Source organism: Chiloscyllium plagiosum, unplaced genomic scaffold, assembly GCF_037043375.1.
Source record: "Chiloscyllium plagiosum isolate Xiang-an unplaced genomic scaffold, Cpla_swu_hap1 HiC_scaffold_28, whole genome shotgun sequence".
NCBI classification, from domain to species: domain Eukaryota; kingdom Metazoa; phylum Chordata; class Chondrichthyes; order Orectolobiformes; family Hemiscylliidae; genus Chiloscyllium; species Chiloscyllium plagiosum.
Window position 1 is genome coordinate 26,183,965 of NW_028270166.1, and position 25,161 is coordinate 26,209,125.

Below are 25,161 nucleotides of genomic sequence, written 5' to 3' on the forward strand. Positions count from 1 at the left end.
AATGGATGGTACAGGGATTTCTTTTCTGGGTGGTGATGTCCAATAGAGGAAAAGGTGGTCAGGGCACCCCAAAAGGCAGCACAAAGTCCTTTGAGATAACATTCACAGTATTACCATGACGGCTATTTGCCACCCATCTTGCTGTAGGGGGATGAAGCACATTTCCAGCCTCATTGATGAGGATATCAGTGGTGACCTGAAAATATTGTAAGCAAACTTTTAATCTCAGAATAGTTTTGTTTATTAAATGCTCCTCATGCCGTTTGTATAATCTGAATGGCGATGGTCATGTGGCACAGTCAGTGGTGCCCTGCTTTAGAGCATTCCATTGTCATACTTTATTTTTGTCATTATTCTTGGAGCAAATCTCAAACAATAATATCCTTCACTTTTAAACAGTTGCAATAATATATTTGTCAACTAAAGTATGTATGATGAGGTTTTTAGTCTCATAATAGCACCTGCTAATTTACCCGCACGACAATGACAATCCTACTGAACATTTATGCCTGAATTCTCAGAAGGATGGAGAAGATTGTCCCAACCTTGCTAAAGTCCCATGGGTAGGGTGTTATTTCATACATCCATCATTCACAAAGACTACTGTACACATTAATGTTCAGCTACCTTCAGCTAGATCCAATTCTCACTTGTGGAACACCCGAAACAAATCTTGTGTACTTCAGGTAGAGAAAATGTCTAAAGCTGAAGTTCTTTGTCGAGGTAGGTACTCTTTTGGTTAGGTACAAAGACGGCTTTGGGATTGTTAAAAGTAGTTACAGATGTGCATAAAAAGTGGACAAATGATTGGTGCTTTGAAGGGAACTCTCAAACTGCTTAGACATTAAATCCCCTGTTCTTTAAATTTCAGGGGAAAATAACTGCACTATTAAAATAAGTGCTTGCTTTTTCACTCTTTTTGACACAGACTCAAGGTTTCTCCTTTTATTATTGGTGCTGCGTGACTGATTTTACATCCTATCATTTTCAGAGTCTGTCAGTATATAGTTTATTTCTAGATCCAAGTGTTTTTTTAAATATTTGAAGTGGACCTATGAATAGAAATCTAATTTATATAAGCAATTAAGAGTTGATGGAAGGGGGAGGCAATGAATAGGTTTAGACCTTTTTCTTGAAATAGCAGATTTATCTATGGAAAATGAGACTTTATCTTATTTCATCTTAGGATGAGTCCAGAGATCTCATCCATGGCACTAGGAGTGGGTTAAGGAGTATGGGCTAATATGGATGAGGTATGGAGTATGTGAGAATGCGTTGGGAGGTATGGAGGGGTAATGGCAGGAATGATCTCGTTGCTTTTTCTTAAATGGATTCTTGATGATTTAGGCAATCTTTCCCCCTATAGTTCCCCTACGCATCCAAAAGGCCTTGTGATTACTTTGGTATTCTGTACCTACCTGTAGCTAATGGCTGCCACCACCATCACCGCAAATTCCCCTCAGCACGAAACCTGAGGCACTTCTATTTCAAAATAACATGGTTTCCATTATTGCTGTTGAAGAATTTATAGAATATGGAATTTCAAAAAATGGGGGGGGGGGGGCCAAAATCTTACAGGAACATATAAAATTATGAAGAGAACAGATAAGATAGAAGCAAGGAGGTTATTTCCACTGGCTCGATAAACTAGAAGCAGGGGCAGTAGCCTCAAAGCAAGGGGGAAAAGATTTAGGACTATGTTGAAGAGGAACTTCACCCAAAGGATTGTGTATCTGTGGAATTCCCTGTTCAGTAAAGCAGTTGATGCTATCTCATTGAAAATTTTTAAAGGCAAAGATAGATTTTTGAACAGTAAAGGAATTAAGGGTTATAATGATTAGTGGGTGAGTGAAGTTGAGCCCACAAGAAGATCAGCCACTATCTTATTGATTGGCAGAGCAGGCTTGATGGGTCAGATGGCCTACTCCTGCTTCTAGGTGAGAGTGTGGTGCCGGAAAAGCACAGCCGGTCAGGCAGCATTCGAGGAGCAGTAGAATTGACATATCGGGCATAAGCCCTTCATCAGGAATGAGGCTTGTGGGTCAGTGTTGAGAGATTAATGGGAGGGGGTGGGGTTAGGGGGAGGTAGCTGGAAAGCGATAAGTGAATGAAGTTGACAGAGAAGGTGATAGGTCAGAGGGGGCAGTGATGGACGGGTCTGGAGGGTGGTGCCGAGTTGGAGGCTTGCGACTGGGATAATGTGGGGGGGGGGGGGGGTGGTGAAATGAGGAAGCTGTTGTTGGCCTACTCCTGCTTCTAGTTCTTATGCGTCATTTGATTCTGAAGTCCTTTGCAGAATTAGGACTGAATAATGCCTGATTTTGGATTTTCAGGAAATTTCCTTTTTCTGCAAATGTTGAGCAGGTATTATTTAAACGAGAGTTCTTTTCTACAATTGCTCCTCTGTTGGAATTTTTTGAATAATATCTTATTTTGAAGATGCACTTAATGTATGTGCCAGAAAATCTGCCCTTCAACAGGTGCACTTAATATGAAAACCCTAAAGATATTAAAGATTTGTGTACCCAAAATGGGGTTTTCATACACTTATGAGGAATAACCTCCTAGAAAAGAAAATGTGTAAGAAAATAACATATTTCTGAAATGTAAGAAAAACACATAAAAAACTGATTCAAAACCAGTTTGGAAACCTTCAGATTTATCTGAATTTGTTGATGATGCATTATTTTAGACTATAAAGGACACAGGGGATTGGGTGGTGTGGTAGGTTTGGACATTATCATTTCCGCTTTTGATCTGGTTTTAAACACTGATGGAATGAATGCCTCTTCTAACTGCTAGCTGTCAGACTCCTAAGGGAATAGTGGCAGAGATCCCTCCCTTCTGTGAAAGCTTCTCATATGTATTAAGAGGAAATCTCTATAGTACTGTTTGTACTGCAGGGATCAAGCTATAAATTACAAGCCTCCAAACTGAACTTAAATGTTCTCACATATGCTGCAAATGACAGTTAACACCATATCTATCAAAAAATCAGCTGGCAATCTCACTCATGTAAACCACAAGGATGGGCTGTTGTTGCAAATTGAAACATCATATTGATGCAGAAAAAGGGCTCTTCTGTGATTAGGATTACAGCACATTGCTGCTACAAAATACGATGGACCTATTTTAATATTTAACTCAGGATACTCTTAATTTGGAACCGTTTGATGTTCAAACAGTATAAAAAAGTTTGAATCAAATGCAATCCAATCCTCAGGCATGATGTTCCTTTAAGTTCAAAGAAAGAGCTGCAACACCATAGTTTCAATTATATGAACTCAGGGATTACAGCATGTTAATTATAAATTGTGAAACAAACATAACATGCCAGATTCAGATTCACAAATTTGAATGCAAATTACTGTTGCTTCACAAAGTGAAAATATACTTATGTCCGTTTCAAATTCAAGTTCAGGCTTGGTAGAGTTGAACTGGCTCTAGGGGGCCTTCATAAATAGTGGATAGGACCTAGACGCAGAAGTTCCACCTCCACTTCTGGCAGATCCAATTTTTGCCAGCAGGTGCAGGGCATGGATCACAGCAGCAAGAAACTAAAAGTCAGCTAGACTCCTTGTTCTGGGAACGCGGTGATGTACGATGCGGTTAGAATTGAACAAGAAGGATGCTATTGGGGAGGGTAAGTCGTTCATGAGGTGAGTTTAGTTAGATACTATGAGAAAGTGTGCTAGGGCTTACGGTGGACAACCCTCTGAAAATCTCGATCCAACTCGCACTTATCCAAAAAAAATGCAAGATTCAGCTCTTTAAGATTACATCTCTTTCTTCTACACTTCAAGGAATAAGGCATAGTCCCACCACCCGAGGAATTAGTCTGCTGGCCTCCTCTGCACGCCCTCTATGGCGATTGTATCCTTCCTTTAGCAAGGGGGCCAGAACTGCACACAATATTCTAACTGCAGGCTAACTAGTGCTCTATATAATTGAAGCAAGGCATCTACGCTCCTGTACTCAAATCCTCTTGCAATGAAGGTAAGCACAATGTTTGCCTTACAAATTTACATAAATGACTTAACACACACACTTCAAGGTAATACAAGTCTATACAGGGAAAAGGTTTTGGCTTGTGGTATTCCAGGTGAATCAATTGAATAGAATTTACTAAAATACATCCTGCAAAAGGTTTGCCAGGTGTTGTGGTATACTGTATGCTCAATAACAACTATTCAGCCAAGTCAACCTTCCAGGAACAAATGAATGCTTACAGTCAACAAATAGTGGTGATAAACCTTTTTCTTTGTGGTAGGTTCAGCTCCTTCAATAGTATGTACGAGAGCTGATTTGATTTAGCAGCACCCTGTTTTAATTTGTGCCTTCAAGCACTGTCATTGTTCATATTCATTTATAACATTACTAAGCAGTAGATGACTGCATCATCGATGCAATTTGAAACAAATATCTATTGACCCATAATATTTAATATTACAATTAATGGATGAAATTGGAAAGTTACTTCTAAGTAATTGTTCCACTAATCTTAGCAATCATCAGATTCTTAATGTTCTCTTGATGGTTAATTTGAACACTCCAGGCTCTTTAATAACCATCGATCCATATTTCCATGAGTATCTTCCAGTGTGCTCTATTTTATAATTTTCTGAGTAAAATATTCTCTTACAAGTATTGGAAATATCAAAAGAAGACATGCCAAAACTCTCAGCAGTCATTTACATACTCAAACTCTATTAAATCTTCATCTTTACATTATATAAAACTAAAACAATATCTTTTTTTATTATGGATCTTTTTCCTATGGCAGTGTAAGCTATCTCTGTCCCTGTCCAATAGCTATGAATTAAACATGTTTGCTGGAAATGAGCATGTCGGAAGAGTCAATCCTATTAACTGTGAAAAAATTCTAGCACCAGGAAGCATCACATAGTGTGGATCACAAGGATTTTCCGCTCTTGGTTCCTACCATCTTGAATGATGCACTTCAAGAAAAAAATGAATAATTGTGGTACCTTCAGGATCTGTAAAAACTCTTAATTCTGATTTCAATTGGAAGTTACTCCTGGGTGAAAAAAAAATTCATTTTTATTTCTCCTAGTTTAGTTATAAATTGGGCCAGTTTAAAGGATATTTACATGAATGTTTTCACTATATTTTCAATGGCTGACAGTATGTAACTTCCATGGTATCTACATCCATGTTTATTGATTCTCTATTGATTTGTGAATCTCAAACTAATTTTAGAATCTCAAATTAACACTTTCAGATTACAAATCAGTTAATATTGACTTGTGTTTACTTAGTATAGGTGTTATCATTTTAGCTATTATTATGAGTCAACCAGTTATATTTAACTTCCTTTCAAATACTGAAGGCTCAGTGTAGGATCAGTGTCAAGTACAATGCACATGTAAAGAAAGGGTGACCTGATGATTGGATACTCCTCTCTGAGGAGTTATATCTTTGGCCTTTATAAAATTTACTCAGTTTGATATATCTATAATTTGGCAGTTACAGTATATAAAAATACAACAAGTGTCCACCTGGACAGGAACATTACAGCACTCCCAAAGAGGCAGCAAGGTACTGCCTGAAATTTTGCTTGAAAGACAGAATTAGTCACATTAAATTCCCCTTCATATTTGGAAAGTAATAAGCAACTATCTTTAAATTGCATACTACAAAGGGAGGCAGAATCGTAAAATCGCCATGTATGCTACTGCACTCTTCTCTCCACCCCCACCCCATCGTTACTGTAATAGCACATTTCACACAGTGGTTAGAGCTAGAGCATTGTTTGTGACTTTATAAAGCAGGCCTGCATTAGCAATCTTGCTTTAAAACTAGAAAGTATTGGGGATTGTATCATTTATTTTACCAGCGACTTCATGGTGCTTCATCAGACGTTAGAGACCCAAGAATTTCGATTCAAGTATTTTTAATAATTCTCCGGTGACTCAAACCACAGCATTTTCGAGATGTAAGGCAGCATGATAAGGGATTTCCACTCGCCAGATTATTTCTCATTTTCTTATTTATTCAGAAAATTGTCAAATGCCTCTCTGCAGAGGTATAAAAATTTCAGAATCAAGGGTCAAAATGTTGACTAAACAGTGTTCAGGCTATGGTGCTACAGCTCATGCGTAGAATACGCATTATTAAGTACAATACAGCACTTCATGTCTTGCTAGAGGCTTTTTAATAACTCTGCGCATAGGACATCGTGTTCTTTTATTGCAGTGTTTTGTGCCCCTCCTTCCCAGGGTAGTTTTGCCAAACATTTCCTTGTGTGAAAGTACAGTCAGACTTTTGCAAATAACTTTCAATATGATCATATCTGAGGCTAAAACTATGGCTTGCAGTGCGATGTTCGCACAATGCTAAGGTCAATCTTCTAAACAGATCGTACTGTGGAACGTTCCAATTGGTGCCCTGCCAATAAGCTTAGTAGCAATTCCAATTCTTCCCCCACCCGCAACAACCCAACCCCCAACCTTCAGATTTAAAATTCTGGATGAACTCACAGCAATCGAAGAGAGTCCAAATACTAACAGAACTAAAGACGTGTGGAAATTATATGCGAAACATATAATTTTTCTTGTTGGGGGTGTTTGTTTAAAAAAGATTAAATTAGTAAGTATGAAATTATATGCGAAACATATAATTTCATACTTACTGATTTAATCTTTTTTAAACAAACACCCCCCAACAAGAAAAATGACAGCAATAAGGAAAGACTAATGGATGTGATACAGTATATTTTTAAGAGCTGTTGTGATTCTGACATCCAAGTTATTAAGGTGAGGGCACATATAGCAGTTCGCTTCAGCCATTTTCTGCCAGCGCTCATGTGGCAGCCATTTCATGTTGTCAGTTTGTTCAGCTTTATAAACAATAAAATCAGAACTCGGTTTTCCCACATAATCTGCAGCTTTTAAAAGCTTTTTCTTTGAAGTATAAATTGAAGTTTGATTCAGAGTTTATTCTTCAGTTGGTGTCTTTTCATTATAAAAGGAACATGCAGCATTAAATATCTGCTTGCCTCCTCATCTGCAATCACGTTTTTTTCCATTTTTTATTAGAATGTCATAAATATTTAAATCCGACTAAGTAACTGGAGCCAAATTTCTTCCTTTGTTAGCCTAACTATTCCCTCGACTTTAAATAATTCAAGTTTGCTTTTTAATCAAATCTTGGCCGCAGTTCCCTGCCACAATGTTCTTGGCTGCCATTTCAAGTACAAAAAAGCTTTTGGCAGCCATTTTAGATCGCTTCTTGAGCACTGTGTACATAGCCTCTAGCTGAGTGCCAGCATGAGCAAATGCCAAAATAGAAGTCCCAAACATTGTTCTGGCACTGCAACTTGTATGGAGATGACATAAGACATAAAGTAATTACATAATAATATCAAATACCAAAGTAATAATAAGAGATTTACTTCGTGTTTGAAAATTATGAATCCCTGTATCTTCCTTCTTGATAAATACATGTAATGTTATAAATAAGAGAAGTACTTAAATAAATAAGCAGACAGAGTAACTACAAAAACCTTTTGATTGCATGATGTTACTTTATTAACTTCTCTTCTGCCTTTATTGTACAATTTAGTTTTCAAATCTATGGCTTTTTCAAGCAAGCATCATCGGCAAATAGTTTTTAATTGATTGCTCTGATTTGACTCCTAATCATTTACAGTTTTCTTGCCAATCATTGCTGGAATGGATTTTACATTAACATTTAAATTCCAACTGCACTGTATACGCTGCGTCTGTTAGCTATTTTTGGCAAAGTTATTGCTTACTTGGCTACAATCCTATCTGTGTTATGACAAATACAGTTCCAACTTATAATCTTTATATTTTGCAAAAGGTAAATTAAAAAAAAATCCTTCAAATTAAGTCCATTCTGTAACAAGGAAGGTCAGCTACTCCCTGCTAGATCAAGTCCCAACAGACAAGAGAATTTCTCTTCACAATAAGGATTGCTGTCTACAGTTGGAAGGGAGTAGATTAAGTTCCAGCTTCAAAGGAGTAAAAGGGATTGGGAATTCTAAAACAATAACTGTACTGCAAAAATAGCACAGAAGGGAGCAAATGGTTATGTCTCACTGGTACAAGTCATGTAAATGGTATTTCTACTTTTAACACAGTTTATATATTTTTCATGACAGACATGATCAGAAAAAAATGCCAAACTATTAGGGTAGACAGGAAGGAACATTTCCCCATGATGCTGTGATCAGGGACAAGGGGGCATAGAATTGAGGGAGAAACAGGATGTTTAGAGGGGATATGAGGAAACGTACTTTTACCCAGAGGATGGCAGGAATCTGGAAGTCACTGCCTGTAAGAATAGTAGAGGCAGAAACTCTCCTCACATTTAAGAAAAATTTCGATGTGCACTTGCAATGCCAAGATGGACACGGTTATAGGCTAAGTGCTGGAAAATTGGATTAGAATAGTTAGGTGCTTGCTTATGACAGGTGCAGACTCGATGGGCTAAAGGACTTTCTTCTGTACTGTAGACCTCTATGACTTCATTGCATCCAAATTACTTCTAAAGCCATTTCAAATATACTTACTATATGAATGTGCCACTGAAATTTACATCACAGAGGGTAAAACGGAGGAGACCAGCCAGGAGTGGAGGGGGTGCTCGCCTACAGGTGAGGAGGTGGATTACAGGGACGACAATGACAAGTTCACAGATTATCCAGTATGAATTATATTCATTATGGTATAACCAGTTAGCCCACAGACTCCCAACAATGGCAGAAAGGGTAAAGAGGCGCTTTTAACAATCCTCGTACATATTTAAGTCAAGTCACACATGACATTATTATTAGTATCTGACCATGATGCATCATCTCCACAAGCAAAATATCACATATAAATAACTGTACAAAATTAAATATTGCTAAAAGGAGACACAAAGTTGAGCTTTTTGTCTTGTACTCATAAGGACTAGGAAGTATCATAGGAAGAATCCTACTCCTGATTATTGCAAGATCAAAAGCTTTGGCATTGTGTCTCCTTTTAGCAATCTGTAAATGCTACATATGTTCAGTCTTCATCAAAACTGGCTCACCCTATGTAAAAAATGCATTCATTTAAAGATACAGAAACCTTGTTTGCAAGACTGCACTAGTTGGCAAATTCACAGTCAAACCATCTATTTCTGTGATGCAACTTGACCAAAGCTTGAACTCTTGTGCTAACAGTTGAGGGAAGAAGGATTTAGTCTCAGTGTTTAAGTTTGAGGTTTAGCATGGCTGCAGGTAGAACAAAATTAAAAAAAGTTTGCTTTCTATAAAGTTTAACAACACTTCGCCCCAGATGTTTACCATGAAGGACCATTGTGGTGAAAATGGCAGACAAGCCAGGAAATGGCAAGACCTGACCCGAAACATGGAACCTGCCATTTTGTGAATGGAGATAGCTGGCGATCTAAATCAGTTGCCTGAACTGAAGTGCAATTTTAGTAATCCAGGAGTATGAAACCTGAAGTTTGCAGCATAGACCTGAAAAGAGGAGGTCTGATCTCTGTGCATTTCTTTGGATATGGCCTTTACAGAGATAAGATACCCCTCTGGACATGATCCTGAGACATCTTTGGGGCACTGCGCATTACTTCCAGCATCACTCACCCAGGCATCTAATACAGTCCACCCCTTCCAACCAAAAATCTGAAATGACTTAAAAATCAGGTTTGTGGAGCCAATAATTTCCCCATCTCAGTGCACCCAACTCGCAGTCAAAAATCCAGGCCTTAGATATAATGAGTAAAAAAAATTAAATCATGAATTAATCTTCTGGTACATTTTATGTGCATTACAAATAATTAATTTTAAAAAGTAATCCTTTGGCGACAAAAAACACACGGGATGTCTTATATTACAAAACGATTAAAAAAGTTACTTCCTTATTTAGAATGTTCAAACTCATCAGAATATCTGCAGAATTTGTAATAATTCCAACTATTCTACTTTTAAAATTAACCCAATTATAGTAAAGCTGATGAAATTCTATAGACATTATCAGCAATATGAGAACAGAAATAAATGATTCAGATTTTCTCTTGAATATTGCAGTGCGTTTATTTTTAAGTGTTATTTTATTACCAGAGATTGAGGTGTAAATGTTGTCACAGCAGATAAGATGACCCTATATTTCCAGTGTTAAAATGCTTGTTTAGGACTAGTCACCGTTCGGGGCACACGTACAGCCCCAGAACTAATCTGCACTTGCAGAATCAGGGAATAATCAAAAACAGCAGCATGGTCATATATGACCAACTTGACTCGGTTTTTCAAAGGGATGACCAGTTTTGTAAACGTAGTTTACTTGGACTTCAGCAAGGCTTTTGATATGGTCTCACATGGGAGACTGATAGCAAATGTAAGAGTCCATGGGTTCCAAGGAAATTGGAAATTTGGATCCAGAATTGGTTGAGTGGCAGGAAGCAGGAGGTGATGATTGAGGGGTATTTTCATGACTGGAAGCCTATGTCCAGAGGGGTTCTGCAAGGATCTGTGTTGGGTTCTTGCTGTTTGTGGTATATAAATATATAAACGATTTAGACTTGAATGTAAGAGGGTTAATCAGTAAGACTGCAGATGATACCAAAATTGTTGGGGTATTAAATAGTAAGGAGGACAGCCTGAGATTACAGGAGGATATTGGTTGGCTGGTCAGAGGCAAATGGAATTCTACCTAGTTAAGTGTAAGGTGGTACACTTGGGCAGGACAAATAAGGCCAGGGAATACATGATGAATAGTAAGAGCCTGGGAAGCACTGCTTATCAGAGGGATCTTGATATTCACTTGTCCCGAAACAGGTTAACAGGGAGGTTAAGAAGGTACATTGGATTCTGACCTTTCTTAGCTGAGGCACAGTTTTTGACAGCAGGGAAGTTATGCTGAAACTATATAAAATGTTGGATTAGGTCACAGCTAGAATATTGTGTGCAGTTTTGGAATCCACATTATAGGAGGACTCCCAGCCTATTCTCAATTGCTCAGCTAACAAATGCATGTTAAGAACTGTATATGTATTAGGAGATGACTTCGATTTTAGAGATCAGAGAAAATCTAGGGTTACAGACATCTTACAGCACATGGGATCAAGCAGTATTGCCAAGAAGATGCATGGGACTTGAATACACATCGACACAGCGCAGACCAGAGATGGCAAATGATGAATGGAAATGGCTCTTCCTACATCAATACTGGCAGTTCACATTTTGTACTGTATGTTTAAAGCAACTCCCATTTTGGAAGATTTTTGTGAAGCTTCAAAGGTCAATTTACATGACAGTTCTATGACAGTTGTTAGAATGAATCACCTATTTAGCCACATCTACATGGAAACCAGAAGAGGAGGGAAATAATGCATCACTGTTGCACTGGATTTCAGCACAACCCTTGTGGAATTACAGGACTGACAAATTTACCCACAAATAGAAAAGTAATCAGATTTCAATGCAAAATATAATGAAGAATAAAAATGTCGGGTACAGCCAATTGTCTTATACCAAAATCTATCTTTGAAATGCATCGGTTTAAGTCAAATTATTTTCAAACATTTACACACACAGATGATAAAAATCTCCTTTAAATGGATGTAGAGGATCGCAGCACACAAGGTTCTTGGAATATTCTTTTTGTTAAGATGATGCTAAATTCCTTTTGCGCTTAAAAAAAAGCTAAGACACAATTGGTTTAATGCACCACAGTGCATCATTAAAATAGTGGATAAATGATTTTCATAAAAATGTGTCAAACATCTCTATATTTTATTTGAGCAACCTGTTTCCTCAGCTTTAGACTATGAACTCTGTTTATTATTTGTGCCTCAGGTTTAACTAAATTAGTCACATACTCAAATAAAAATACTTGATTTCCTTCTGACAGAATTATCTGATGTAATATGTAAAATCACTTAAATTTCATCATAAGCTTATTTATAGGTAATGGGGTTCAGGAAAGGGATGTGGAAATACAGTCCAAAGTCAAAAGTGAAAAAAGACAAAAAAGCTTCAAACAAAAACAGAAATTGCTGGTGAAAGTCAGCAGGAGTTCTGATGAAGACTCACCGGACTCAAAACATTAACTCTGTTTTCTCCACACCGATGCTGCCAGACCTGCTGAGTTTTGCCAGCAATTTCTGTTTTGGTTTCAGATCTCCACCATCCACAGTTCCTTGTTTTATCATAAAAAAAGCTTTACCAGGCAACACAAAACAGCCCACATGTTGGCCAAAAATTGCAAACCTCATTTGGGGATGTTTAAAGATACTTGATGTGCACAATAGGTGCCATGGTGGCTCAGTGATTAGCACTGCTACCTCACAGCGCCAGGGATCTGGGTTCAAATCCAACCTTGGGCAACTTTGTGGAGTTTGCACATTCTCTCCATGTCTGTGTAGGTTCCCTTTGGGTGCTCTGGTTTCCTCCCACCATCCAAAGATGTGCAGGTTAGGTGTATTAGCGGGGGTAAATAAAGGATAGTAGGGGAATGGGTCTGGATGGGTTACTCTTTGGAGGGTTGGTATGGACTTGCTGGGGCCGATGGGCCTGTTTCCACACCGTAGGGATTCTAATGGGACCAGGGGTTGTAGACCACTGAAACTTCCCTGTATCTGATTTCTTCATTATATAACAGTGCTGACATCCCTCATCATAAACAGATGAGTGCATAATAATTGTTCAGGTGAAATATCACATTTCAGATCAAAGTGTGAACTTTTTAAAAAAAATCATAACATAATTTTGTTTAAATATTGAATTTACCAACCTAAGCATATGCAGTGAAAGCATTAAAAAAAGACTTGAGAAAAAGCCAATGGCACCTCAATAGGTCAACAATATCGTTTACACAATTTATAATGACTTATTTGTTGGAACACAATGCATTCTGCACAGCACAGAGTATAAAGTCAATGCAGTTTTTTTCATAAGATACAAATCAAAGACTTGGGAATGACATTGGCTTAGTTCTTATTGAGTCCTACTAAAGTGCCAAGTTCCATGTGTCCAAAGAACTAATAATTGTCAGAAAACATCCTGAAGTAATTGGCCAAGTATTATGAAAATTTATTAAGCATTTGCCAAGTGTGACAGCTTAACAAGGCAAAAATGTTGCCAAATAGTTTTCAATAAATATACACCCCTTTTAATGTCCAGCAAAAGTGAAGACCAATTATGATACTGTCACAGGCAACTATCAGTATTTTTCTAAACAACTAACTAGCTGTGCACCTCCATTGCACTCCAACTGATTCCTCTGCTGCCAGCAACAACATAGCCTTCTGCAGCATACATGCGATTTAAGCAATGAATTAATCTTTTGTATTTATTGATTTCATTTGTCTTCTGCTAGCCGGGAAGTCTCATCATAATATAGCCTTTTTCCAGGTAATTATATAATTGAAACATGTCCGACCAATGCAGTACAATCAGCGCAGTAAACATTCTCAATGACATCATCAGAACAATAGATGATAAGGCTGAAGCTGGAACTGTCCAAACTCTGGTCAAAGCACAATTTCAATACATGTCCAGCTTGGTCACCAAGAGACACTCAATTGCTGAAGACTGCAGAAAAAAGTTACAATACTCATTAGTGACAACACTCTGAGATATGAAGAAAGATTGGATAGATGCAACGTTTCAGCCTAGAGAGGAGGTCATAAATTAAATTGCAGAAGTAGAACAAAAAAAATTAAGACAAATATCATGATATTCTTCACTCTGAGTGAAATGCAATTCAAGAATAGAAGAAGTAAAAGCCGTCAAATTATTTAAACAAACAATCGGATGCTACAAGGGGGGAAATGTCGAATCATTCTGGATGAATGAATTAAGATGAACTAAATGGCTTTCACTATGTGCATTTATTTTATGACACTGTGAAAATAAAGTGAATAGCTAAAATGCAGAATGGCAAATGTTTCCAAATGCTCGAAGATGTTTCTTCTGTTAACCCTCCCGTGTCAGTCTGCTTCAAGTAACAACACTGAGACGGATGTGGAGTACTTTCTGCTTTTTTTCCACAAATTTCTAACTGGTAAAGGAATGAACTTTAGAAATCCACACCTGAAACAGTCAGAAACATGTAAATAATAGGATACTGACATGAAAATGATGCCTTCTGCATACTGGAGCAACATTCTTGCTTAATACATGTCACTTTTAATTGTCACCTATACAAATTGACAATCAAAACTACTTGATGCTTTGTGATACATGTAAAGAAAATGTGTCCAAAAGATTTTAAGTCACCTCTGCTTTGATTTCTTTTTCTGCTAGTAATTAGGTTTACTCAAGTCTCTGGACGAGTTGTTTTAATTTGAATTTGTTTGCAGCCCCTTTACTAGTATTTAAGGGTTCTACAATGGGAATTACCCTATTTAATGTTATCAAAATAGAACGAATCATTGAAAGGTTGCCAAGCAAGTTAGGCTGCCCATGGGCCAACATTTGCACCCACATATTTGCAGACAGGGTGTACAAACTTCACTTTGGCAGACTATTAGTGCAAACTGAGGCACCATCTTTAAAGGTCGGCTTTTGGAATTTTTCTCAGCTCATCGGATATTTTCATTTCATTGTTCCCCTGCATTTAAGTTTCACTTCTGTCCAACAATCATTTTCCATCATTAGTGCACTTCATACAATTCTCTTAAAAAATGAAACATTGCTATCAGAATCACCATAAATTTTGAACTGCCCTTCCGAACAGATCAACATGAAACATTAACTGTCTCTCATTATTTCTGATGTCTTTATCAATCAAAAATCTACTTCTGCCTTAAATACATTCAATTATCCAGCCTCCATTACTTCCTGAAGAAAAGGATTCCAAACACCGACTACACTGTGAAAAAATTCTTCCTCATCCCCTTTGTAAATGGAACACCCCTTATTTTGAAACTGTGCTCCCTAGTTCTAGACTCTCTCAAGAGAAAAAAATCCTCTCAGCATGATCCACGTCAAACGCTCTCGCAATCATATATTTTTCAATAAGTTCACCTCTCATTTTTCTAAGCTATATTAGATCAGACCAAAACAACCTTTCCTAATATGGCAACCACTTCATATGGGGAATCAGCTTCGTGAACCTCCTCTTAATTGCTTTCAATTAAGCATGTTTCTCCATAAGCAAGGCAATCAAAACAGTGCACAATCTTTCAGGAGGTCTCACCAACGCCCTATGGAATTGTAGCAAGGCCTGCCTAGTTTGATATACCATTCTACTTGCAATTCCCCTAATCCTAACCCAACATTCAATTTGCCTTCCTTCTTTGCTAACCTTCATTTTGTGATTCAGGTACAAGATCCCCAGGTCTCTCTGCATTCTGCAGTCTCTCTCTCTCTCTCTGTTTAAATAATAATCTTTTTTTCATTCTTCCTGTCAAAGTGAAACCTCAATTTTTCACAAAACCTTACAATTTTCTACCCACTCACTTTTCTTGCCTATATCCCTCTGTATCTTCCTCACAACTTACATTCCATCTATCTTTCTACAGAATACAAGAAGTTGAGGTCTCAACACCGGCACTCCACTAGCTAGCTTGCCAACCTGAAAATGACCCATTTAATCCTGACTTGTTGTTTCCTGTTAATCAATCTTGTTTATGCCAATTTTTCACCCTGCCCATCTCTAACAATGACTACTTCCAAAAATATTTGTTCTACAGTGTCCAGGTTAAGAGACACCTGGCCAAATGTCTTTTTGCTATCCATCCTGCTCGTTCTATCCACAAATAACTTCAATAAATTTGTCAATTTCCTTTCCCAAAACTATGGTGACTGTGTATGATTATATTATGATTTTCAAAATGTCTTGTGACTACCCCTAAAGGAATAGGTTACAGCTTTTTCCGAAAGACAGTTGTTATACTAACGTGTTTATAGGTTCCTGCTTTCTGTCTCTCTCCTTTCTTGCAGAATGGTGTCACATTTACAGCTTTCCAATCTGCTGGGATCTTTCCAGAATCTAGGGATTTTTGGAACTTTTGGATCCACACAAAATGCACCCACACGCTGCAACGGTCAAAGCTGAGGTTTCTGCCCATCAATTTAGATGTTCTTCAAACTGCAGACACATACTGCTCATATGTTTGGATACACTACTTTTTACTTTGATAAATAAGTAAGTATTGCTGATTTAAATTCAATTCAAACAGCAATCCAGGACAATCAAAGTTGACTGAAAGAAATCCAGCATCTAAGACTGGGTTCACTCCATATCATCAGTGGGACTAATCTGTGCAAGGTAAATGCAAGTACATTATTCAAACTGACTTCAGACAACAGTTCAAAGTGGGTCATATTGTTTGTAAATGTTTGTTCAAGAAAAATAAAACTAGATATGGCCAATTTAGGGACTGAATTGGAATGAGATCTTTCTCTTCCAGCTGCATAAACAGGAATTCAAAAAAGTCATGCTGTTTTTGACTTTACAGAAATTAAGTGTAGAACAATGGTGCTAAGTGACTCCAATTTAAATTAACAGATGGCTCTCCATTAGGAAACTTTCTTTTCCTCTGTTAGTTGTATGATGGAGAAAGGCACACATTAAGGGTAACAAGGAAAAGAACTGCAATAAATCCAATGTAGCTATAAAAGATTTATTTGTTGAGACACATTAGCTGAGGGTTAAGAACAGGTTAGGAAACTTGTTTCTTCCCAAAATATTTTGGCATGTGATCTCCCACCCCAAGAACCCTCAATCTATCCAATCACAGAATTGTCCTAAAACTCTTTAATGGCAACTGCCTTGGAGATTATTGCTCTATTTTAATTTATTTATGAATGTAATCAGTTGTAATTTCTCAAGTGACTTTATAGAATAGACTGATTGTAATCCTGGTTAAACTGGAATGTTACCATGGGCAGCATGGTGGCTCAGTGGTTAGCACTGCTGCCGCTCAGCACCAGGAACCTTGCCTTGATTCCAGCCTTGGGTGACTGTCTGTGTGGAGTTTGCATGTTCTCCCCATGTCTGCGTGGGTTTCTGCCAAGTGCTCTGGTTTCCTCCCACAGTCCAAAGATGTACAGTTTAGGTGGAATGGCAATGCTAAATTGCCCTGCGTTAGATGGTTTAGTCATGTTAAATACAGGGGTAGTGTTGGGGACTGGTTCTAGGTAGGATGCTTTTTAGAGGGTCAATGTGGACTCAATAGGCTGAATGGCCTCTTGCCACACTGTAGGGATTATATAGATTACTGGTAGAGCAAATGCAAGTGATTACAAGGTCACTCTTCCCATTTCTTTTAAAGTGGCATTATAGGCAGTGCCTGCAAAAATCCTTGGTCCTGTTCTGACAATAGTCTCCAATAGAAGAGGGACTGGTAGTCCTTGCTGCTGACCATGCCTCAATACCCAAGTCAGTTCATTCCTGTGTCCCAGTAAATGCTCAATTGATCCCAGTTATTGCTGCATACCTGGCTAATTGCTGCATACCTGGCAAATTGCTGCATACCTGGCTAAAAGTTACCAGGTTGGGAAAAGGAAAGATGTCAGTCTTGGGAGTCAAGAAAAATTTTGTGCTGGTTCTGGATGAATTGAATTCTACATAAGGGAGAGGAGACTTGCAAAGTGAGATTTTCATTGTGTTAAAAGCCTTGAGGAAGGATTTGTGTGAAGTGATTTCAATAAACCAGATCTGCCTTAAAAAGCCTTTGGTTTCTGAATGATTTGCATCACCTGATGTTCAAAGCCATCATCTTTGTGTAAAAATAAGAGGCATCCTTTTTTTTTGCCAAACATTCAAAACATAATAATGCAAAATGTGTCAAAGCAGATTTGTTGCAAAGAGGACTGTGTCGCTTGCATATAAGGTCACGTTAAATGTAATGACATATTGCTGCTCTTGTTCCCAGGCAGAAAGCCAGTGCTGCTTCACCAAGCTGGCTACAAAACAGTTGGGGAAATGACATGAAACAGAACATTTGTCTGGCTTCAACAAGTTCAAGTTGACAATCAATGTGTCCATTGTGTTTGCTGTGCTTTCTCCTAAATCAGATTATATCTGAATTTCCTGTCACTTCAAACAAAATGCAAAGAGTAATCCTCTGCTCACTTACATTAGCACTCCCATTTTAATGGGGATACTTTACTTTTTACATCGACCTCTTGTAGGCCTATAGATGTTCTGTGGATAAGTTATTCTGGCACTTATATCCCTGTTGTAATTTCTAACTAGTTTATAAACAGACCTGAAGAAGAGTCCTGATTTGATGAAAAACAGCTCCCTCTGCCAATTCACATCATAAGCTCTTCCTTTAAATCCGGTCAGTGACTGAAACATTTTTAATCCCTAAATATATAATCCCTCCATCTATTCTTCATTGATCACTTAACTGAAAATATGATAACAAGTGGCCTGCATTTGAGTTTGGATTGAATGGAAGGATGTTTTCTCTCTGTTTTTCTGTATATACATTTGAATCATTCCTGATACTTCATACATGGACCAGCATAGCCAGTAACACAGAACCAAGTTAAACATTAATGCAAGTATTGTGCACAGGTTTATGAAATTACATGATTCGAAAACTTTCTAATGCATATTGCAATAATCTATTCCTAAAGGTTACAATCCTCACAGAGGTGAATAACTTTCTAAAAGAAAGGTAAACTCCATGTTTAGAGCTGAAAACATGACATGATAATATTTCACTTTTTCAGACTTTTATTATGACAAGAAACTTAGGTGAAACGAACTTCTATTTGTGAAGGCAACATACATTTTAAAATCACCAATCAGAACTTCCTTTTACTTTTAACACAATGAAAATCTCACTTCACAAGTCTCCTGTCCCTTATGGAGAATTCAATTCATCCAGAACCAGCACAAAATGTTTCTTGGTTCCCAAGATTGACATCTTTCCTTTTCCCAACCTGGTAACTTTTAACCCCAGAACTGTTTTTCATGGTGAGTCCTTTTTTCTTGAAGATTTACCCTCCTGCATGAGCTAGGCAAGTCTTCCAGACTCCATTTAAATACTCATGAATTACATCTTTTCAATTTGAGAATGAGTCGCCTATGTTCCTGCATGGTGATCCATAGAAACTTCCAAACTCCAGCTGGTCCCTCTCTCCTTGTTCCTGGTTGACTGCTTGTCTCTGACAGCTTTCAGAGATATTTTATCTGTCCACCCCCTCGGCTCACAAGCATCATTCCTGATGCACGGCTCTTGCCCGAAACGTCAATTCTCCTGCTCCTCGGATGCTGCCTGACCTCCTGTGCTTTTCCAGCTGCACACTCTCGACCCCTTCCCATTTTAATGTCTACCTCCACAGCAAAAAGAATCACAAAGATTTTGTATCCAGCTAGAAAAACTGATTAGTCACCCCTGAGATTACCACTTCCTTTTATCTTGTCAGTAAATGAATTGTTTAAAGTTGAACTATTTTTATCTTGAGAATTGCAATATATCCCAGGGACTTTGGAGACCAGCAATATTAACACTAATGCTATTGCTATTGTTTCCAGGTGGAATATCCTACACCTTCTTTCCAACAAACAAACTGGATCTCCCTCAAATCTTTACCAATCACTTCACCCAAGCCTGTTGTTAGGCAGACTTCAGATCACATCCTTCAGTTTATCCTAACTTAAAGACAAAGACCCTACCAAAAAATTATAAAGAACATATTAATTCCACATGAAAGGTCCAACATTGCTATTTCATTTAAAATGGAAATTTAATAATTTCCAGCAGGAATAAAGGATCTTGGGCCTTAATCAATTCAAAATGCCCTCTCCCAACATAAAAGCAGCTGGGTTATTCATTAGAACTTGTTTTCCAGAAAGCATTTCTACACAGAGCAGAGAGGAGCATTTACAGCTGATGTCAAATCACCTCAAAAATTAAATTATATGAAGCAATTTTGAAATAATTCAGTAGGAAAGGTGCTATGTAAATTCAATTACTACCTATATATTTAATAGAATAAATATACAGACTAAAATTAAATACCACCAGCTAACTGAAACACTTATCTAAGTTTTAACACTTCATTTCCAGTCTTTAATATTAATTTCACCGCACACCTTGCTAGATTTCATTTGCTTTTAGAAGTTATTAAGCTTGAAACTAATCACATGTTTAGGTTTGATTTAGAATTTGCTTTGAGACAGATCGCTGCTGATTGTGTGATTACAATATTGTGATTACAATGGTGGGAACAGAGAAGTCGTTCTGATCTGACAGTATTATTCAGTTAAAAAAGATGTAAAGTGGTACAACATCACAAAGACAATTCTAGCTGCTGAGTTAGGGGAGTAGGGGAGATAAAATTGAATGATTTACAATCCTACAAGGCAATCAACGAATAAGCTAAGGTGATTCAAGAGAGAATTATAAAGCAAACAAGTAACCCCACACATGGGAACTCATATACAATACAATTTTGGACTATCTTTCATCAACTGTTCCATCAGATGGGAAATATAAAGCTCCCACAGTTCCAGACATTCCTCCTACTCTGAATTCAGAACTATGGACAAATTCTAATCAATTGAACACCAGACAGCCTTTACTATGCACTGGCTGTCTCAAACAGACCATGAAAAAAAATGACAAAACAAATCAATATTTTTTTAAATAGAATTCAGTGTCCTTGCAATCTGCAAAGTGCTGGAGGGTTCAATCAACAGTATTGATCTCTTTTATTGATCTGGAGGGTTCTCTATATTCCAATTAGCATTTATATATAAGACCAAGATAGAAATGGAGGACTTTCCAAGATATATCCTTGACGGAAATTTATTAGGAATTTTGACCTCCTACAATGGACAGGAACTGTTGGGGAGGGGGGGGGAGCTAAATTGGTACATATGTCATACCCTCCCCCTTCTCCCATTACTAATGCAGTTTAGGCATCTGAGTAACTCATTCTGGAGAAGTTGGAGGATAATATTTCTCTAATTTTGGAAGCACATTGAACTTAACAGTTACAGACTGGATTTCCCAGGGCTTGGAAAAATTCAGCAATGAAAACCAGCTGCAGCTGATCAGTGCTTTGTGAGTTTCTTTGGTCTGGAGGAGCAACAATGGTTCCCCCAGCCACACAAACAAATATTCCTCTGAAAACCACCCCCCTTATGTCACCTAATGACTGACTCCCATCATGGCCAGTCTTTCCCTCTCTCAATCCTTACTGCCATGATCTGAGGGCCCTACCGGCTCCCAGGTGTTCCAATTAGTGGGATAAACCCCGCCCCAGAGATCTCTAGCTGTGGTCCTCTAGAACATAGAACATAGAAGAATACAGTGCAGTACAGGCCCTTCGGCCCTCGATGTTGCGCCGATCCAAGCCCACCTAACCTACACTAGCCCACTATCCTCCATATGCCTATCCAATGCCCGCTTAAATGCCCATAATGAGGGAGAGTCCACCACTGCTACTGGCAGGGCATTCCACGAACTCACGACTCGCTGAGTAAAGAACCTACCCCTAACATCTGTCCTATACCTACCCTCCCTTAATTTAAAGCTATGCCCCCTTGTAATAGCTGACTCCATACGTGGCAAAAGATTCTCACTGTCGACCCTATCTAAACCCCTAATCATCTTGTATACCTCTATCAAGTCACCCCTAAACCTTCTTTTCTCCAATGAAAACAACCCCAAGTGCCTCAGCCTTTCCTCATACGATCTTTCTACCATACCAGGCAACATCCTGGTAAACCGCCTCTGCACCCGTTCCAGTGCCTCCACATCCTTCCTATAGTATGGCGACCAAAACTGCACACAATACTCCAGATGCGGCCGCACCAGAGTCTTATACAACTGCAACATGACCTCAGTACTCCGGAACTCAATTCCTCTACCAATAAAAGCTAGTACGCCATATGCCTTCTTCACCGCACTATTTACCTGGGTGGCAACTTTCAAAGATCTGTGTACATGGACACCAAGATCCCTCTGCTCATCCACACTACCAAGTATCCAACCATTAGCCCAGTACCCCATCTTTTTGTTACTCTTACCAAAGTGAATCACCTCACACTTAGCTATATTGAACTCCATTTGCCACCTTTCTGCCCAGTTCTGCAGCTTATCTATATCCCGCTGTAACCTGCCACGTCCTTCCTCACTGTCTACAACTCCTCCGACTTTCGTATCATCTGCAAACTTGCTCACCCAACCTTCTAACCCCTCCTCCAGGTCATTTATAAAAATGACAAACAGCAATGGTCCCAAAACAGATCCCTGCGGAACACCGCTAGTGACGGCACTCCAAGATGAACCTTTGCCATCAACTACTACCCTCTTTCTTCTTCCGGCCAGCCAACTCCTAATCCAAACCTCCAACTCACCCTCAATGCCATACCTCCGTATTTTTTGAAGTAGTCTACCATGGGGAACCTTATCAAACGCCTTACTAAAATCCATATACCCCACATCTACCGCTTTCCCCTCATCCACCTCCTTAGTCACCTTCTCAAAGAATTCAATAAGGTTTGTGAGGCACGACCTGCCCTTCACAAAACCATGCTGACTATCCTTGATCACATTATTCCTATCCAGATGTTCATAAATCCTATCCCTTACAATTCTCTCTAAGACTTTGCCCACAACAGAAGTGAGACTCACCGGCCTATAGTTACTAGGGTTATCCCTACTCCCCTTCTTGAACAAGGGAACCACATTTGCTAGCCTCCAATCTTCCGGCACTACTCCTGTAGACAACGAGGACATAAAAATCAAGGCCAATGGCTCTGCAATCTCCTCCAGATCTATTGCTGGTTTTCCCATAGGCATTTCAACAAACCGCATTACATTGGGCATAACTATATCTGACCTATGCTGACTTACAACCAAACCTCTGCAAGTCGATTACATACAAAATCTACAGCGATTAAATGAAGAGATTTGGATGAGGGGACCAAATGTACGGTAGCTTAAGTCGGCATTTGTGACTTACAATTGTGTATTCCTCAACCACCTGAAGGAGCAGCAGTCCGAAAGCTAGTGCTTCAAATTAAACCTGTTGGACTATAACCTAGTATTGTGTGATTTTTAACCACAGTAGCTAAGTTGGCCAATGATACCAAGATATGTAGGTAAGTAAGTTGTCAAAGGAGGTACAGTCTACAAAGGGATAGACAGGTTTAATGAATGGGCAAATTCTGGTAGATGAAGTATAACATGGCAGAAAGAAAAGAAAAGCAGTATACTGTTTAAATGGAAAGGGATTGCAGGTGTCACTGGCCCAGAGGAATTTGGGAGATCATAGTATATGAACCAGAGTAGATTAATACAGCATGTGATGAGGAAGGCAAATGGAATGTCATAGTTTATCACAATAGGAATGGAATGAAAAGTAAGGAAGCTTTGGTACAGGGCACTGGTCAAACATCTGGAGTACTGAATTCAGTTTTGGTATTCTTATTTGAAATAAGATATAATTGCTTTGAAAGCAGTACAGGGAAGCTTTACTTGATTTATTTCTGGGATAAAGGACTTATCAAGAAAAGCTTAACAGCTTAGGATTATATCCGTTGGAGTTTAGAAAAATGAAGGCAATGTTACTGACATTTCAAGAAAACTGACTAGGGTGGATGCCTGCACGACATTTTCTCTTGTGAGCATGATTGAAGGAAGGGGACATAGTTTAAGATTAATAGGTCTCCCTTTTAAGACAGAATAGAGGAGAATATTTTTCTCTGAACGTCGTAAGGGTGTGAAATTGTCTTTCCCAGAAGGTCAAGTCAACTGGGTTGGTAAATTTATTCAAAGATGATTTGGATAGAGTTTTGAGAGGCAAGGCAGTGAAGGATTATGAGATACAGAAAAAAAACTGAAGCTGAAACCATAAACAGTCATAAGCTTACTGAATGGTGGAGCTAGCTCAGAAGGCCAAATGGCCTACTCCAGCACTAATCTTATGCAACAACCACTCTGTGGCATATCCATGACTGTGTTGGGGTTAGCATTCGACAATACTGAGGTATGTATGCAAGCAAGCTTGCTCCAACCCTCAAATCTTTCCACAAAGTAATAATTCTCACTGAAGCATGATTTGACAGGCCCTGGAAACAAGAGTTTGGCAATATTTTATTTGAAAACTAAAGTGTAAAGTCCATCATAATGCATACTTAAAAATCTCTCATTGACACCAGAATCCCTAGACATAATTAAAGCACTAATTACTATTGGATTGATGAAAGAGAAATCTGATTTTACCTCTGATTTCCCTGTAGTCAGGTTATAATCTCTCCATGATAAACTAATCTAGGTACTGAAATCCAAACATGAAGTGTACCTCAGGCAACAGCTTTTGAGCCGTTTAACTCTTGATAGAGCCAGTATCATTGGAGCCCACTCACTGTCCTTAATTGGATCAGAGCAGACTGATTTGGAAATTTCCTGAGTCAGTCTCATTGCCAGAAACTGGAAGCTTGGGACCTCCATATGATGCTGTCATTGTAGTCCTGAAGTGCTCTGGAAAATTCACCCAAAGGATCTAAAATACTCCACATCATAAAGCAAGGACTGACCAAAGGGACTCCATCTTTTGGGGAGGCAATGGCTGAGTGGTACTATCCCTAGACCATTAACCGAGGGAACTTAGCTAATGTTTGGAAATCCAGGTTCAAATTCTGCTTTGGCAGATTGTAGAATATGAACTCAATAGAAACAATTGGGAATCTACTGATGACCATGAAATCATTGTTGATTGTTGGAAAAACCCAATTTGCTCACTAGTGTCCTTCAGGGAAAGAAATCTGCTATCCTCATCTGGATTGGCCTACATGTGACTCCAGACCCATAATGGTTAACTCTCAACTGCCTTATGAAATAACCCAGCAAGTCACTCAGTTGCATCAATCACCATAAAGTCTCAACAAAGAAATGAAACTGATGGACCACCTGGCATTGATCGAGGTACCTGAAAAGACAACAGCAGAAAACAGCCTTGTTGATCTGACAAAGGTCTCCTTACTAACATCTGGGCCTAGTGCCAACATTGGGAGAGCTTTCTCACACGGACTATTCAAGCAACAGCCTGACATAGTTTATACTCACAGAAACAGATCTGGCAGACAATGTCCCAGATACCACATCATCATCTCTGTCAAGCTCCTGTCCCACTGGCAGGACAGACCCAGCAGAGATAGTGGCACAGAGGGTGAAGTACTCCGGGAGTCCTCAACATTGGCTTCT

At 38.6% G+C, this 25,161-nt stretch overlaps 1 protein-coding gene across 4 annotated transcripts in view; it reads right to left on the minus strand.

Moving 5' to 3' along the window:
* The window catches only part of nfic (nuclear factor I/C), an 813,295-nt gene that overhangs the window by 242,539 nt on the left and 545,595 nt on the right, over positions 1-25,161 (minus strand). The window lies entirely within an intron of this gene.